We start from the raw sequence: 11,130 nt of genomic DNA, 5'->3' as shown, positions 1-11,130 counted from the left end.
GCCGCGCCTGCCGGAAGCCGGCGTCTGCGACCACGCGCAGGTAGGCGAGGGCGGCTGGTCGCTGGGCGGTCCCCACGTGGGTGCGCGGGCGGGCGGCGTGCGGGGGCGGCCGGAGGGACGGGCGGCGGGCGTGGTGGGCCTGGGAGTGGCCTGCGGGGCGCGCGGGGACTGGGGGCCTCCGCTGCCCCGGGCCTCGGTCCGGCGCGTCTGCTCCCCGCGCCCCTTCTCTGAGGAGCGTCCCCGGGGTCCCTCCTGCGTGTCCGCGCGGCCCGGGCGCGGGCGGCAGATGCGGCCTCTGATCCGTTGCGCTCGTGCTCCGCGGGGGGAGACCGAGTGAAGGAGCGAGGACCGCGGGGAGGATAAAGCAGGACGGGGCTGGCGGAGCGAGCCGCGCTGGTGCCAGGAGAGCAGCCCGGGTGGAGGGGGCGTGGGTGCGGGGACCAGCCGGGGGCGCGGCGGCCGAGCCGAGCGAGCGCGGGAGGGGAGAGCGAGGAGGGCGGGGCGGCCACGTGGGGTCTGCGGGCCTGGCTTCTCCGAGTGAAGCGGGAAAGCCTAGGGAAGTTTTCAGCCGAGATCAGACGTAACCCGATTTAGGTATTTCAGAAGTCGTTCTGGATGCGATGTTGGAAAGGGGCTGCAGGGCGGGACGAACCAGGGTACTAATGGCAGACGAAGTGAAAGGTGGCCGAATTCTGGACGCGTGTTGGCGATATGGCCAGCGGGCTATACTGGTGGGTTGGATGGTGTGTGAGAAAGTGGAGTTGTGGGTGACGCCATGGTTTTCAGCTTTGAGCTAAAATCTCCCATTTCACCAGATGACCATTTGTTGGGAGGAGGGACACTGCAGGAAGCTCACGTTTGTCAAGGATGATCTGGAGTTGTGGTGTGACGTGTTCGGTTTGAAATGGCGCGCGTGCGCTTGTGTGTGTGTGTGTGTGTGTGTTTGTGATCTATGTGCGGTAAGGTTGAGTTGCCAATGTAGTATTGCAGTTTAGGGAGAGGTTTGGAAGTTCTCAGTGTGCAGTTGGTATTTAAAGCCACAAGGCAGTTGGGATCCCGGAGAGAGTGAGAATAGGTAGGCAGCTGAGCACTAAGCCTGGGGTCCTTCAGTGTGCGGAGGCCAGTGAGGTGAAGAGGTAGGAAAAGCAGGAGAGTGTGGTGTCTGTCTCCGGAGCTGACAGAAAAAAAGCATCTCAGGAAAGGAGGCAGCATCAACTGGCGGATGTTGCCGTTCATTAGGTCAGATAAGATGAGCACTGAGCATCAGCCGTGGTGAAAAATTAATAGGAAGCGGGAAGGGGGTTGGGTCCTGTGGAACTGTCTGGGTTTGTTAACCAGCCTTTTGGAAGTTAGGCTCCTACTCTCCCACGGAGGCTGGAAGACACCTGTCTTCAGGTGTTGGCTTTTGGCAGCCTTGAGTTTTCTCAGGGGGCTGGGGTCATCGTAGGGATGCGGCCTTGAGCCCTTAGAAACTGTGTTAGGGTTTTGTTCAAGTCTCTGTAGGCCAAGGCTGAGGCCTAGTGGCGAGAGGGCTCAGAGGAACCTGAGTAGAGTTAGTCACGGAGAGAGTCCTTGTCCCTCACACATGGGTGTCATTGGTGGTCTTGATAAGGACAGTTTTGCTAGAGAGGTTGGACGAAAGCCTGATGGAGGAGGGTAGAAGACAGAATGGAGAGGAGATAGAGGAGGAGAGGAGATAGAGACAGTGCAAAGAGGGGCAGGTCTTGAGGATTTTGCTGCAGAAGTAGCAGAAATGGGGTGTCCGTTGAACATGTGGAATGAGAGAGTTTTTAAGATGTGGGCACTTGGAATTGATTCAGGGGAAGGAAAGAAGGAATAATGCAGGAGGGGTGTGGCTTGGAGTGATGTCCTGGAGTGGGCAGGGGATGGAACCCAGTGCACAAGTAGAGGGTTTGGCCGTGGTGGGAGTGGGGACCATTTTCTGCTGTAACAAGAGAGAAGGGGCGGTGGGGAGATGTGGGAGCCTGTGGGAGTCGAGTGATGAGGAGTTAATGTCCTCTCCTGAGAACGGAGAAGGGCGAGGAGGTGCTGGAGGTTTGGGTGATTAGGAGAAGTGAAAGAATGAACCGGTCAGTGGTCTGGGGGAGTGGCTGGAGTCAGAAAGTGGGGTGGGGTTTCTGGGCATTGCTGGAGATCCCCCCTGAGGTGAGGGGTTTTCAGTTTAAAGTGAGACTAGTCATCCTGGTCCTGGGCTGTCTCACCCAGGGAGGAGCATATACCAGAGGAGAGATTTCGCCACGCGAGTACCATGAAGGGAGTTGAGAGTGTGCGAGGGCCAGATTATAATGGTGGACCATGGGAATTAAGTTGTGGGAGTGGGAACGTGAGAGCAGTGAGGGACACTGAAACGTGTGGGGTCAGTGGGTTGCAGGTCTGGGTGAGGTTGAAGGATTATTGGACCCCAGGGTGCCGAGAGGTGGTAGCTGGAAAGATGGGAGGTGGGCTTGGTGAGTGAGATGCTTGGTTATTGTAGTAATAGGGTTGGAGCTTGGCCCTGGAAGGGATGGGGTGGGGAGGCAGTGGGGACGGGTAGCAGGAGAGCAGAAGCTGGCGCCGTTCGTCTAAGCGGGCGAGTCAGAGCTCAGAGTTGTCCTGGATCAAGTGGACGGGAGCAAAGCCACAGTCCTGGCGCAGGAACTGGGATTCCGCTCCTGGACCCCTTGGACTGACATCCCGGACGGTTGTGGATTGTGAGGCCCAGACCCTCCTTCAGGGGGGCCTTTGCCCCGGGAGTTGGGCAGTGCCCTTGCCTGTCACCTGCTGAGGGACCTCGGATGCACTGGGTGCGAGGGGACGTCAGGGGCTACAGGTGGTATTTTCGGATTTAAGAAGAGGGTTTTTTCCCTGTAGGCTGACGTACTTTTTTAAGGTCGTCTGGAGTTTCTTTTCAGCCCCAGAGCCCTGGCAGCCTCCGCCTGCTGGTACTGACTTGTCCTGATCCGTGACCGCAGGCCAGCCCGGTAGCGGAGGGTTTCCTCGTCTGTGTCTGACCCGGGCTGTCCGCTTTCTGTTGGTGGGGGTAGTTATTTGCTTCCCTGAACACTTTAGAGCTGGTATCTTAAAATAAGTTTTTTTTCCTTTTCCTGTAGAAATCACAGAACAGTATAAGGGAAAAAAATAAACGTTCTTATCATTGTACCCTCTAAAGTGTTAATACTTCACTGTATTTCCTTTGTGCGTGTTTGTGTGTGATTTTTCTTACGAAACGAGGGTCGTCTTGTGTACGCGTCGATTTACACCCTGCCTTTCAGTGGACGTTGCGCTGTGAGCGCGCACTGACGTCCTCTGAGGGCACAGGTGTGCGTGCTTGGGCGTGTTCCTCTCTCGATTGCCTCCTCTGGTAGGTGTGCCTGAGTCCCCTCATCTGTGTGCGTCCCTCAGCGGTCACGAGAAGTTGAGTTAATTTAGGTAAAGCTTAGGGCAGGGCCTGGCACGTGGCAAGCTCTAGAGAAATGCTGATTTACTGGTAATTATTATGATTAGCTTTCTTAACACACCCCACCCCCTCCAAATCCTCATCCTCCCAAATATAGGGAAGACTTAGGGTGGCTTTGCTTTATAGACATTAATCTGAGTCACTAGGTTTTTTGCAGAAAGGCTTGTAAGGAAAAAGAAATAAAGAGTCTTGGTGGTTTCTGACATGGTGACGTCAGGCCACCTGCAGACGGCTGACACGCAGGGTCAAGTCAGTGACCGTCTTGGTGTAAATGTGTGTACGACTTTAATGGCACAAATATGGTTTCCTGCACCAATCTTGTCAGCGAATGTGTTTTTCCCTTTGTTTGTTTGTTTCTTTTTAAAACAGGACTTGAGGAAGCTGGAGAACACTTGTTAGCTGTGGATGTGCCAGATGCTCTCCACACGTAATTTCATGTTCTCCTCACAGCCACTCTGTGAAATAGGTTCATCTGTAAGAAAAAAAGAGGAAAAACAGTACTGGGGCATTATATTCTTAGATTTATGACACATAATTTGAGAGAGATCAGAGTGTTTTTTTGGTTTGTTTTTTAGTATATTCACAGGGTTGTGTGACCGTCACCGCAACCTAATTTCAGAACATTTGCTTCTCCCGAAAGAGACCCTGTGTCTATCAGCAGTCACTCCTCACTCCTTCCCCCGCTCCCAGCCCTAAGCAGACACTCTTCTACTTTTCTGTCCCTATAATCTACTTCTTCTGGACATTTCACATAAATGGAATTGCACAACCTGGAGCATTTTGTGTCTGGCATCTTTCGTGCAGCGTAATGTTTTCAAGGTTCATCCACGTTGTAGCAGGTGTCAGTGCTGCCGTCCTTTTTATGGCTGCGTTGTATTTCACTGCATGTGTTTATCCATTCCTCCATCAATGGACATTTAGGTTGTTTCCACCTTTTGGATAATATGACTAATGCTGCTATGAACATCAGTGTTCAGGTTTTTATGTGTGGATATGTGCATTTTGTTGAGTAGATGTCTAAGGGTTGAATTGTTAGGTCACATGATAGCATGTTTAACTTTTGGAGCAAGTGTTAGACTGTTTTACACGCGGCTGCACCGTTTTATATCCCACCAGCAGTGGATGAGGGTTCCAGTTTCTCCACATCTTCACCAACATTTACTATTATCTGTCTTTTTGATTGTAGCTGTCCTAGTGAGTGTGAAGTGGTGTGTCATTTGATTTGCATTTCCCTAATGACGAATGATGTTGAGCATCTTTTTTTTTTAATTGCCATTATTTTTCTCTTCCATCTCTTGATTTTTTTTTTATTGAGGTCATAATAGTTTATAATATTGTGAAATTTTGGTTGTACATTACTATTTGTCGGTCACCATATGAGTGTGTCCCTTCACCCCTTGTGCCCACCCTTCAACCCCCTTCCCCCTGGTAACCAGTAAACTGTTGTCTTTGTCCATAAGTTTATCTTCCACAAATGAGGGAAGTCATATGGTGTTTGTCTTTCTCTCTCTGACTTATTTCACTTATAATACCCTCAAGGTCCATCTGTGTTGTTGCAAATGGGACAATTTTTTGTCCTTTTTTATGGCTGAGTAGTATTCCATTGTATATATATACCACATCTTCTTTATCCAATCATCAGTGGATGGGAACTTGGGTTGCTTCCATGTCTTGGCTACTGTGAATAATGCTCCAGTGAACATAGGGGTGCATGGGTCATTTGAATTGTTGATTCCAAATTCTTTGGAAATACTCAGTGGTAGGATAGCTGGGTTGTATGGTATTTCTATTTTTAATTTTTTGAGAAATCTCCATACTGTTTTCCACAGTGGCTGTATCAGTTTGCATTCACACCGGCAGTGGATGAGGGTTCCCTTTTCTCCACATTCCCTCCAACATTTGTTGTTTTTTGTCTTGGTGATTATAGCCATTCTAACAGGTGTAAGATGATGTCTCAGTGTAGTTTTGGTTTGCATTTCCCTGAGGATTATGATGTTGAACTTCTTTTCATGTGCTTATTGGCCATCTGTATATCTTCTTTCGAAAAATGTTCATATCCTCTGCCCACTCTTTGATTGAGTTGTTTTTTTTTGTTGTTGAGTTGTGTGAATCCTTTATATATTATGAAGATTAAGCCCTTGTCAGATATAGGATTTGCAAATATTTTCTCTCAGTTGCTGGGTTATCTTTTCGTTTTGATCCTGATTTCCTTTGCCTTGCAGAAGCTCTTTACTCTGATGTAGTCCCACTTGTTTTATTTTTTCTTTTGTTTCCCTAGTCTGAGAAGACATGGTATTCGAAAAGATCCTTTTAAGACTGATGTCAAAGAGTGTACTGCCTGTATTTTCTTCTAGAAGTTTTATGGTTTCAGGTCTTACCTTTAAGTCTGTGGTCCATTTTGAGTCTATTTTTGTGTGTGGTGTAAGACAATGGTCTACCTACATTCTTTTACATGTGGCTGTCCAGTTTTCCCAGCACCATTTATTGAAGACACTTTTTTTCCTCCATTGTATGTTCTTGGCTCTTTTTTCGAAGATGAGCTGTCTGTAGAGATGTGTGGTTTTATTTCTGGGCTCTCAGTTTTGTTTTAGTGATCTGAGTGTCTGTTTTTGTGCCAGAACCATGCTGTTTTGATCACTATGGTTTAGTTAAGTGTTTACTAAGCTGATTGATAGCTGCCTTTTCTGAATATTGCCTACCTATTCATCTCCTTGCTCAGGGCTTTGTAGCCCCTTTCCTATTTTTTTTTTTTTTTTCAGGTATGAGGGCCTTCTTGAGGATCTCTTGTGGGGGGGTCTTGTGGTGATGAACTCCCTCAGCTTTTGTTTATCTGGGAAAGTTTTTATTTCTCCATCATATCTGAAGGATATTTTCACTGGATAGTATTTTCTTGGCAGAAAGTTTTTGTCTTTCAGGACTTTGAATATATCATTCTGCTCTCCTAGCCTGTGAGGTCTCCACTGAGAAATCTGCTGAAAGCCTGATAGGGGTTCCTTTGTCGGTTATCTTCTTCTGCTCTGCTGCCCTTAGTATTTTCTCTTTGTCATTGACTTTTGCCAGCTTTACTACTATCTGCCTTGCAGTAGGTCTTTTTACACTGATGTAGTTAGGAGATCTGTTGGCTTCGTTCACTCGTAATTCCAGCTCTTTCCCCAGATTTGGGAAGTTCTCCACTATTATTTCTTTGAACAAGCTTTCTGCTCCGTTCTCCTCTTCTCCCTCTGAATACCTATAGTCCTTATGTTGCACTTCCTAACTCAGTCAGATATTTCTCTGAGAGTTTCTTCATTTCTTTTTAGTCTGAGTTCTCTCTTCTCATTCATCTGAAGCATTTCTGTATTTCTGGCCTCTGAATTGCTAGTTCGGTCCTCCACAATGTCGGCGGTGTTGTTTAGGGAATGCAGATTTTTCTTTATCTCATCCATTGTTTTTTTCATCTCCCGCAGTTCTGATCGGTTCTTCTTTATAGTTTCAGTCTCTTTTGTGAAGATGCTCCTGAATTCGTTGACTTGTCTTTCGGTATTTTCTTGTAACTCATTGAGTTTTTAATGATAGCTGTTTTGAATTGTTTCTCATTTATGTTATTAATTTCTGTATCTTCAGGGTTGATTTCTGGGTCCGTGTCCTTTTCCTTCTGGTCTGGAGATTTAATATATTTTTTCATATTGCTTGACAGCGTGGATTTTTGCCTCCACATAGTGATATTATCTGGTTGCAGCTTCCACCTGCCACCACTGGGTGGGGATCAGGTGCTGTGTGTCCTGGGCCTGGCATCATCCACGGCTCCCTAGCTCCAGCCCCTGACTCCTTTTCTGTCTGTGTGGCACTCTGGTTGATCGCTGTGCTGGAGGGCTGGGCAGGGGGAGGGGTGCCTTCTATCACCTGCTTCCTCCCCAGCTGCTGACTCCTTTTCCCTCTGTGTGATGCTGCGGCCGATTGCAGGGCTGGAGTGCAGGGCGGAGGAGGGGCACTCTCTTTCTCCTGCGCGATCCTGGGTGTTCTCCCTGGGTCCTCACTAACTGCTCTCCTGGGATGCCAGCTTGATGAAGACACCCCTGCACCAGCCCAGTCACCTCTGTGTGGGGGGCTTTCCCATGGGCTGTGAGGAAACTCAGAGAGTGATGTTCTTGTGGAGGGGTCCCCCTCCCCCCTTTCCTCTCAGCCCGCACACGGTCCCGGGGTCCCTGCCGTCGGGCAGAGGAAAGTCCCCCTTACCACCTTGCACTTCCCCCAGGGGGTCCAGCCCCACCACCTGCAGACGTGCGGCCGTGTGGGTCTCCCAGATGTCTTTTGTGTTGTGTGAATGTCCTCTGTTGGACTGTGGGTGTCCTTCTGGTTGCATTTAGAGGGGAGAGCTCACCCCACCATGATGCTGACCTCACTCCTCCGTTGAGCCTCTTTTCACGTGCTTATTGACCATTTGTGTATCTTCTTTGGAGAAATACGTTCAGATCCTTTGCCCATTTTGAGATGGGGTTATCTGTCTTTTTTTGTTGAGTTGTAAGACTTCTTCACACATTTTCCATACAAGTCTCTTGTCAGATACATGATTAGCAAATATTTTCTCCAATTCTGCAGGTTCTCTTTTTACTTTCTTGCTGGCATGATTTTCAGCACAAAATTTTTAATTTTTACAGGTCCAATTTATCTGTTTTTCTTTTCACTGCTGATGTTTTTGGTGTCATAGCTAAGAAACTGTTGCCTGACACAAGGTCATGGAGACTTACTCCTATGTGATCTTGTGAGTTTTATAGTTTTAGCTCTTACTTTTAGGTTTTTGACCCATTTTGAGTTAATATTTGTGTATGCTATGAGGCAGGACTCCAGACTCATTCTTTTGCATGTGGACATCTGGTTGTCCCAGTACCTTTTGTTAAAAAGACTGTTCTTTTCCACTAAATCGTCTTGGCATGCTTGTTGATAATCACTTTACCGTAAATGTAAGGAAGTGTCGTTTTCTGTGACAAACATTCATTGTCTCAGAGTTATGAGTCACCATCTCGTAGAAGTATTTAGAGAAACCTTTTTATTATATGGAAAATTCTCACCCCCTTTTAGCAAATAGACTTACTGATTAAACTTTTTAATGATAACTTACAGAATGAATATAGATTTAACTTCACTTTTATGGTAATCGATATGTAAATATTTGCTAGACTTTTCTTATTTCTTCAACCAGGTAATTGGCTGGCAGAGTCCTTTGCCTTTTCAAAGGCCCTGTGTCAACAGCCTCTCATTCTTTCGTGATTTCTTATTACTCTGCTAATTGAAATTTGTAGCCTCTGGCTTTGGATACTTTTTTTAGTTAAGGCTTAATTAAAGAATGTGGAGCCCGGAGTGTTCTGATTCCACGATAGTAATATTCTTTCAGTGTGCGGTAATCAGTCACAGCCCCAGACGGGGTGGGGGTGCCCCCCACGCTGGCCCTGGGTCCTCCTGGGTGCGGCCCCGTGATTGTTTGGCGTGATCTCCGGCACAGCGTGATAGCCCAGGTTCGCGTACGCTTTCCTTGCTGCAGACGGGCGAGCTTAGGAGCTCTGGCTGTTTTATTCTGAGAATGGCGTTTAGACCCACATGCGGCCCTAGGTGTTCTCACTGTGGCTGGGCCCTCCGCACGTGATCACCTCTGGAGTCGCCGTCTCCCGCAGCCCGTTCCCGCTGTGCTCTGTTCTTGCATGGCACTTACCACCTTCTGGCATGGTGTACGTTCGTCTTTCCCCGTGAGACTGTGAGCTGTGCGTGGCCAGGTGTTCTGGACTGCCTGGTGCAGCGCGCGCAGCTCCTGGCACACGGTCAGCACTCTGCGTATCTGGAGTGGAATTGCCAGCTGACAGGGCGTGTGCGTGCTTAATTCCACCGGCTAACACCTGCATGTAATTTTTCCTGTTTGTCCCTGTGGGAACAGTTTTGCTTTGTGGGGAAGTTTGCGTCTCAGCAAGTCCGTTCATGGTGAGGGGGCGCCTGGGTGAGAGGACGTGCCCAGGACACAGCATCAGTGGGCCTGCCTCCTTCACCCGCCGGCCTTGCCCCTCAGGACATTCTGTGGCTCAGGGCCTTTGCACCTGCTGTTCCTCCTGCATTGCCTGCACTTCCCCCAGCTCTTCACATGGCTGTTCCTCTGTCCTTCGCTGGCCTCTTAGAGGCCGCCTGACACTCCCGTCACCCCACTCACTTTATTCCGGTTTATTTTCTTGGTAGCATTTCTCCCCACTCACTTTATTCCTGTTTATTTTCTTGGTAGCGTTTCTCTGTGTGTAAAAGGGTTTACTCGTTTCCTTAAACAGGCCCGTCTTCCCCACTAGAAGGGAAGTTCCACGAGATCGAGGCTCTTGTCTGTCACTTGTTCGCTCTGTGTCAGCATCCAGCACGGGCCTGGCACCGAGGTGGCTCTCAGTAAATGGTTGTCGAATGAATGAGCTGCGTTTCTGAACGTCCGCTAGTGGAGTCCGGAGTGAACTCTGGTGTCGAGCGAAGAAGGCGCTGGTTCGTGTCCCCGTGCCCACAGACGCAGCCCTCAGCAGCACGTCTGAAATTCAGAAAGGTACACACACCGTGTAATGCAAGTATGTGTCGTACATATAAAGTGAAACCTGGAGTATGGAGGGCGAAGCCACCGGAGTTGAGGATAAATAAGAGGAAATACGTTTTTGTAATTTGTTAGAGTAAAAACTGATATTAGGAGGCTTTGTAAATAGAATTTTAAAGGACTAGTATTTTTAAAAGCCTTCATTTTTTTTTCAAGTATAAAACATTGAAAAAAGCAATATAACTGAGCTGTAAAAATGTAGAAAGTCTCTTGTAATCCCACCCCTAGATATAAATAAAAGTAAAAGTTTTATTTATATGCGTCAGACTTTTTCGTATGTATTTATGTTGCTTTCTCTATTATTGTTGTTATTTTCAGTATTTTCTTAAAACAATAACATGGGGCCGGCCCTCTGGCCTGGTGGTTAAAGTTCTACGCGCTCTGCTTCGGCAGCCCAGGTTCACAAGTTCGGATCCTGGTTGTGGACCTACACACTGCTCATCAAGCCATGTGGCGGCATCCCACATACAAAATAGAGGAAGATTGGCACAGATGTTAGCTCAGGGCAAATCTTCCTCAGCAAAAAACAAAAACAAAATTATATACTACTACTGGTAGTATTGTGTATTTTCTATTCTCTATCTGCAACACTGTCTCATTTGTTTTAATTACTGAATGCGATGCATTTTGTTGGTTTATCCTGATTTACTTATTTAATCCTTTATTGAAACATGATTGGATGGTTTCTGCTAAAAACACGGGTAATGAAAAGCAGGACGTATATGTTTGCACGTGCTGGTTGTTAAATTGTTGTCTCAGCTCCAAAAGCACGTTTTACATGCTGCTTCATGATGCTCACGTTACAGCTTCTGGGGCTGCGCCAGATACGTTTCCACGTCAGCTCCTTTTTAGGTTCCACCCAAAGGGGCGAGCAGCGGGGACTGGAAGCTGGTGGGGGTGGGTGGGGGTGAGGCCGATGGGGAGTGGGCAGCAGGGCTTCTTCCTGCTCTTGCTTGCCCGCCAGCTGCCTGGCAGTAGCCTTCGCTGCAGCAGCAGCAGCTGGTCCAGTTCCCACGTCTCCATCCAGGAATCAGCCAGACTCCTCCCTCAGAGGTCCCCCCTCACGACGTCCTCCCTCAGAGTTCCC

At 48.3% G+C, this 11,130-nt stretch overlaps 1 protein-coding gene across 2 annotated transcripts in view; it reads left to right on the top strand.

Moving 5' to 3' along the window:
• Window positions 1-11,130, top strand: part of C7H7orf50 (chromosome 7 C7orf50 homolog) — a 148,345-nt gene continuing 137,215 nt past the window's right edge. The window contains exons 1-2 of one of the 2 annotated variants that reach the window (XM_046665787.1): window positions 5-40; window positions 9,742-9,998. The gene's annotated coding sequence lies outside the window, so the exon portion shown is untranslated. Of the gene's footprint in view, window positions 41-9,741; window positions 9,999-11,130 lie in introns of both variants that reach the window. The other variant, XM_046665788.1, reaches the window with a different exon arrangement.

This window comes from Equus quagga, chromosome 7 (assembly GCF_021613505.1).
Source record: "Equus quagga isolate Etosha38 chromosome 7, UCLA_HA_Equagga_1.0, whole genome shotgun sequence".
Lineage (NCBI taxonomy): Eukaryota > Metazoa > Chordata > Mammalia > Perissodactyla > Equidae > Equus > Equus quagga.
The sequence above is the reverse complement of the archived record's forward strand: the minus strand, read 5'-3'. Positions and strand labels throughout refer to the sequence as shown.